Source organism: Dunckerocampus dactyliophorus, chromosome 11 (assembly GCF_027744805.1).
Source record: "Dunckerocampus dactyliophorus isolate RoL2022-P2 chromosome 11, RoL_Ddac_1.1, whole genome shotgun sequence".
Classification (NCBI taxonomy): domain Eukaryota; kingdom Metazoa; phylum Chordata; class Actinopteri; order Syngnathiformes; family Syngnathidae; genus Dunckerocampus; species Dunckerocampus dactyliophorus.
The window spans coordinates 15,481,754-15,488,905 of NC_072829.1; positions in this window are offsets into that span (position 1 = coordinate 15,481,754).

Sequence of the window (7,152 nt, forward strand, 5' to 3'; positions counted from 1 at the left end):
CCAAGCAGCGTGAGACGCATCCCCCTTGTCATATACTCTCCACGGCCATGCTGAGAAAAATTCCTTGATTGGATTTAGAAAAACAGGATGCTGGCAGAAAAAGGACAGTGAACTTGAGGTGGTCGTTGAACAAGGGCAACCCAGTGGAAGCTGACGTTATCCCAATCAGCAACATATCGGGCTTACTCTGGTTGCCGTGGCTCCCCTTCCTGTTGAAGAATGTTATCGTGCAGGAGTAGTGCAGCGTTGTATGAACACAGTATGGCATGGCGGGGGAGGATGCCACCACCGCTAACGGCTGTGCACATGTTGATGTTGCCTCCCCTGTGGCCCAGAACTTGTGCGATTGCATGGTGTCCAATGATGTTGCGGCCCCTTTTGCGCCTTTTTATGAGATTGAACCCTGCTTCATCAATAATTATGTATTCATGAGGTTCAGCCATGGCGTCCATCCTAAAGATTCTCTCCAGCGTATTTCTAAAGAAGCAATTGAAAACTTATGTAAAACTATGATGAAAGGAAAATACTCATGCTCCACTGCAGCCACCTGGCGCTCAACAACTCTCTGAAACACACGACAATATCACAAATAGACATGGAGTGCTCGCTATTGTCAAGCACAATCATAAGGATTCTATCCATTCATTTTCTATGCCGCTTATCCTCACAAGGGAGGATAAGCGGCTGGAGCCTATCCCAGCTGACTTCGGGCGACAGGCGGGGTACCCCCTGGACTGGTCGCCAGCCAATCACAGGGCACATATAGACAAACAACCATTCACATTCACATTCATACCTATGGACAATTTAGAGTCACCAGTTAACCTAACATGCATGTTTTTGGAAGGAGGAGTACCCGGAGAAAACCCACGCACGCACGGGGAGAACATGCAAGCTCCACACAGAATTGCCCAACTGAGATTCGAACGCAGATCTTCCCGATCTCCTGACTGTGTGGCCAACATGCTAACCACTAGGCAACCGTGCGGCCCATCATAAGGATTATAAAAGTGAAATATGTAACATCTGTACAGTGTTGAGAGTATTCATCTATGGCATAGGACTTACTTGCACACACTGTAGTAAAATAACAAACCTTTGAATTGCATTCAAACGGCAGCCTGTAGACCCGCTTCATCTTCAGATAGTTTCTGTGCAAGACAAGGTCCAGGGTTGATAAGCTTACTCGCTGAATATTTAGAAATATCACATTTTCTATGATTTTTCTTTGTAATGTTATGCCGTTATTTTATCTGGATGATGGATGCTACAGTCTACATTCTTACATTTGACTTCCTTGCTGTTCAACTATGTTTATCCACTAGCTCAACCAAAGTGGCTCAGATCTCATCAGAGATTACGGTCCTTGGCCGTGCTCATCCACTCCTCCTCCTCCTCCTGCTCATCCCCCTCCCCCTCCTCTTCTTTCTTTTCACTCCTCTGCCTCGTTTCTAATGTTACTCCAAACCAGAAGAGCTCACTTGTTGCCCTTTTATGCGAAAGCCCTGACTGTGTGTGCTACAATGTGTCGCTCATGTGATGAGTCCATGCGTACAGGAAGGCAATGAACTTTACAGTTTTGAATGAGTGTGTCCCTTTGAAAATAAGAGGTATTCTTCATGAAAATTGTGGCAAATGCAGAGAATTGTGTGCAGTGTTTAGAACGAAGTGTGTTTTAGAACTTCAGTTTGAGTGTAAAGCGGGACTTGTTTTTTTGTAGTCCAGCACAGGGGTGTATTTAGTCATTTGGTGGCCCAAAGGAAACCGAGTCATTCGGGCCTTCCAGACCCTTCTATTTTTTTAATTTACATTTTTACAAAATGTCAGTATGTAATTTAGGTCACTTTTTTCCTGCTTTTGAAATCTGTTACGATTACCTGTCATCTTAAGTTGCTAGTTACACCCGCCCAAAAACACATTTAAATATTAATGCCTACCATCTAGTAACAAGTGTGAATATGAGAAAAATTCTGCTATTTTCTGAACTAGATAGTCCTTAAAATCTTCCTGGGGAATTATTATTACCTAACAAGTTAATCATCTTCAAGCTTTTACTGTAATTGATAACAACATTAAGCAACATTTAGTATAGTTTACCGCTTTTGATGCTCACATCTTTGTGACGAAAAGCGTCCCTCACAGCTTCATCTACTACATTCTCCTCAGCTGACACTGACAGTAGCGGTGCTGCTGTCCTCGTGTCTAAATTTGTTGTGACTGTGAAAAAGGTTGACACCTTCGGTAGTTTTCATTAAAAGCTCTTTCTTTTCCTCCCGCCTTCTCCTCTTCTCCGCTTCAAGTTTGTTTTGCTCTTTTCTTCATGGAATAGTCCATTGGATGAGAAGGGAAGGGCAGTTTCAGTTTTTATGAGACATTTGGGGACCCCTGGAAATCTCAGGGCCCAAGGCAATTGCCTGTTTCCCCCTAATGTTAAGTCTGCCCCTTGTTCAGCATAATTGGTTCGAGAGGTTGGTGCATGAGTTACATGTCGTGGTCATTGTGTCTCAAGTACCAGTATTTGTGTGTGAACAATTGAGAAAAATTGGAATAAAAGCAAGACGTCCACTTCGCCCGTTATCTTCCAATACATCATCACCAGTATGCCTGACTTTCATTTCTTCTAGCAACTTTGAACATTCGTAACTTCCACCGGTGATCGCTCGTGCTAGAAAATTTGGCATTCAGCCAAATGTAACAAACATGACTAAAACGGCTAGGCGATAAAGGGTTGAGATAACTCCACACCTCTGCACTACAACATCATCTGGAGCAGTTCAGGATCAAATTTGATCAAATAAGATGACAAAAATATCAAACTTTTAAATAAAATACATCAACTCACCAATAGATGTCAATTTCTCTTCAATCAGCCATTGCGGGTCCAACTTGAATTGTCAAAACAGTTTTGCTCTGATAAATCAGAGGACTGAAAAATGCTGATGTCACTGTGGGCCCTGAGGCGAATCTGAAATCTGATTGGTTAAAAAAAAACGGCCCCATTGCTAATAGTGTCTAAGTGACATGGGCCAGCACTCATGATTCTGAAGGGCCTGGGCAGATTACATTGATATGGCAACACATAAAAACTGAAATCTGATTGGACAAAAAAAAAATCAGAAACACACATACACGACTGGAAGCAGAGCAACCAAGAAACATCCTACAAAATGAAGATAATAGACTGTTCGCAATGAAGCGATACTAGAATTTAAGTTGTAAATGTAGGTCACTTTTTCAGATAACAGTTACACCAGCAGAGAAGGCTGTGACTGCACACCACTGCTAAAATATGACATTTTTTTATAGTATCATTGTCAAATTTAAAATGGGATTACATAAGGACTCCAGCTATGACGCCAATCGTATTTATTCACATTCTGACTGTTGGGGAGAAAAATCCATCTTTAGCTTTCAAAAGAACCCAAAAACATGCCCCTACTCCCAAAGGACAGCTTACATATACTTTGTGTATGACTTTTTCAGGTGTTTCAGCAAAAAAATCCCAGCATGCGAAGTGTTTAAATCTGAAGAATATCAACGTGGCCTCACAACCTTCAGTTGTTCTAAAAAAGTAGGGACACCCCTGGTGTTAGAGTCACAAAATACAAGGGCGGAATGGAATGGAAAGAGTGTGAGCGCCTGCCTTTTGTTTGATTCGGTCGTTATGGTGCGTGTGTGTGTGTGTGTGTGTGTGTGTGTGTGTGTGTGTGTGTGTTAGTGGGTTACTGTGATTGTGAGTTTCAAAGTCACTTTCAGCATAAAGGCAAAGCAGATTAAAAGGAGTTAACTTTCATGTCGGAGTGCTCCTCTGCCAATACTGCTGGACATCAAACTGAATAAAAAGTCATTGTGGAAAATCAGCGCTTGAATTCTTCACTGATCAGCAGCTGTGGAAATAACCGCAGGCAAGAGTGGAATCGCACGCGTGAAGGTTGATTACGGGGCTCTTCAGATGTGGATGAATAAATGTTGACTTTGAACAAATGCGGGAATAAAGACAGAGGAGTGTGACGGTGAACCTTTTCTCATTCCCAAAATCCATGAAAGTCCAACATTTGATAACATGAATTTACAAGACATGGATTTTTCAGTAACAACTGATTTTACCGCATCATTAAATGATTATTTATCTCAACAGCAGAAACACGTGTGTCTTTTTCAATAAAATCAAGCAATATACAGTCGTCCCTCGCTACAGTGTGATTCGAATATCACTCCCTCACTCTATCACACTTAAAAAAAAATAAATTACTTAATAAATGATGGCCTTTTTGTTTTGTTGACTATGGCCTATTATTCCGTGAGGAAGTGCTACGTTCGTGGCTGCTTATTTTGTCCTTCTTCCCCGCTCTGTTTGAAACCCATTGTTATGTTTAGAATAAAAAAATAGGAGGCTAACTAGTTAGCTCGGTATATTGCTCTGCTTAAAGCAGCGGCCGCCTCTTGTGTCACTTCAGAGATCCCGTAGCCTGCGCATAACTGTTGCGCAATGGGATGTAAACAAACCTAGCAGTCGCGTCGGGGTGTACAGTAGTACCCCGCATAACAAAAACACATAATATAAATCACACGGAAATCGAGATCAAAGAAATAAAAACGTAACAGAAAAGTGATACATTAATAAATAATAAAAAAAATAAAAATAATAAAGATAATAATAATAATAATTAAAGTAAGTTACACCAGGGGACATGAGCAATGAAAATGAAATTGAATTAAGGATATTGAAGTGGGAGCACAGATTTATAGTCTTGATAGCTTTCTTGTTACTAGCAGAGGATACTGATTTGAAGTAAAGCTTCAGTTCTTTCATGAAAACATAAAAAAAGGGTTTCACTTTGGCAAGTTTAAAGTCGGGGCAAGTTTTTTTTTGTTTGTTTTTTTAATCTCGGTGCAAGTTCAGACTAACAGAGTACTGTACACTTGGTGACGCCTTTCAGTTTTATTCATTTACAGTAATCTTATTTATTATCTTATTTTATATTGGAATATTACTCTACTATGTTTATGCTAACGTTTTCTTATATTTTCCCACCATATTTGGTGGACTTTGAATATTTTGAAGTGCCAAAGGGGTGAGTTTGGGAAGATCTTGGAACGGATTAGGCTATTTACAGTACATGTATTTTAAGCTTCGTATAACATAAAAACCCTATCACATAAAGGTTCTCGGAACGGATTATTTACGTTGTAGGGGCGTCTACTGTACATCTATGTATGTCGCATTCAATTCAGACTGGCATGAATATGTCAAACAACTGACAAACGTAAAAGTGCGGATGGATGACAGGCTGAGGTACTACAACAACAAGGAACTTTCCCAATGCTAATGGTGAGTTATTATGTCTTATTATTGCTTATTGTGTCTACTATATTGGGTAAAACCAGTATAAAGGTAATGGTTTAATTTATTTTGAACATGCTTACAAGTTATATTGGACTATATCACAGTACAATTCACAGTTCTAAATGTCCAAAAAGGAGTAGGAAGAAGCAGAGCCTGGGTGGAACCTGGAACCAATTAACCGTGATAAACGAGGGATGACTGTATTTCATTCATTAACCATTATTAACTTATTTCTTAATCCTGCATTTATTTATGCGTTATAAAATGTTACTCCTGTGTTTATTTATTCTTTATCTTTAATATCCTTATTTATTTAACTTACTTCATTTTCTAATTTTTATTTATTATGATTTTAATCACTTATTGATCATTTTTTATTTTATTTTCAATATTTCTTCAAACACTTTTCTTTGTTCTTCATCATGGCACAAGATTTTTTTAAACTCCAAATGAATTATTTTTAATCCCATTATTTACTGTTATTTTGCTTATATTATATTAGTATTTAATTATTTTTTTGATTAATGTTATGTTTACTCTTAAAATTCACTTTTTTGTTTTTTTGCCTCTTTTACTGCAATCACTACACAAGTTGTATTCTGTCAGGGTTTTTTTGTAGTAATTTTGTTTGTTGTATTTATTGCAATTAATCTTATTTTATTTATGGATTTTTTTATTTATTTTTATTTGCTCTTAGTAGTCACTTATTCATTTTTATTTCATGTTCTCCTTTTTTAAAATGTTTTTTAAATTTGACCCCAATCACTGCACAAGCTATACTATACAGTATCTTTTTTTAACTCCAAATAAATTGATTATTTTTAATCTCCTTTTTTTATTGTATCTTATTTTCTATTTATTATTTTTTAATTTTACTAACTCTTAACATTCCCGCATCTCAGTCACTGCAAACGCTATATTATGTCAGTTTATTTACTCAAAAAATATGTTTCATCTCCTAAATTGATAGCAGTCGGTCTTATTTTCTGTCTTTATCTGTGTCATTTATTTTTTATTGCCCCTCAAAATTTACATACCGATTTTTATTATATTTATCTTTTTATATACTTTGTTACGTCAATGTGCTTATTTTAATCTCTTTATTTATTGTGATTGATCTTACTTTAGATTTATTAGGGATGCTCCGATCAGGGTTTTATGCTGCTGATTCCGATACCGATCATCCATGAGTGAAATTGGACGATAACGATCACATGGATTAATTATACATTTTTCAATATAAAGGGGAAAGGTCAGGGCAATTCCCAGGTCCCCTGACTGCCCTGGTGTTGGCTATATGATATGAAAAAAGAACCATAACATCACCTTAATTTGGACAAAAACATATTTTACTGACTTTTCCAATATCACTCGTGAAACCTGGGGATGAGACGAGGATTAGACGGCTTCTTTCAGGAGACTTCGGATGTGAGAGTACTTTGGTGAAGCGCTAGCAGGACTCCCAGGTAAGCGATACCACTGCTGACAAAGCCACAGGTGATCGGCTTTTGTGATCGGCATTGAAAGGCATTTATCAGCATATGCGGATCACGTGATTTTTCACGGAAATCAGTCAATACTGATCGTTGGCCCATCGATCGGCGCATCAGGACTGGTCGCCAGCCAATGGCAGGGCACATATAGACAAACAACCATTCACACTCACATTCATACCTATGGACAATTTAGAGTCTCCAATTAACCTAACCTGCATGTTTTTGGAATGTGGGAGGAAACCGGAGTACCCGGAGAAAACCCACGCACGCACGGGGAGAACATGCAAACTCCACACAGAAATGCCCAAC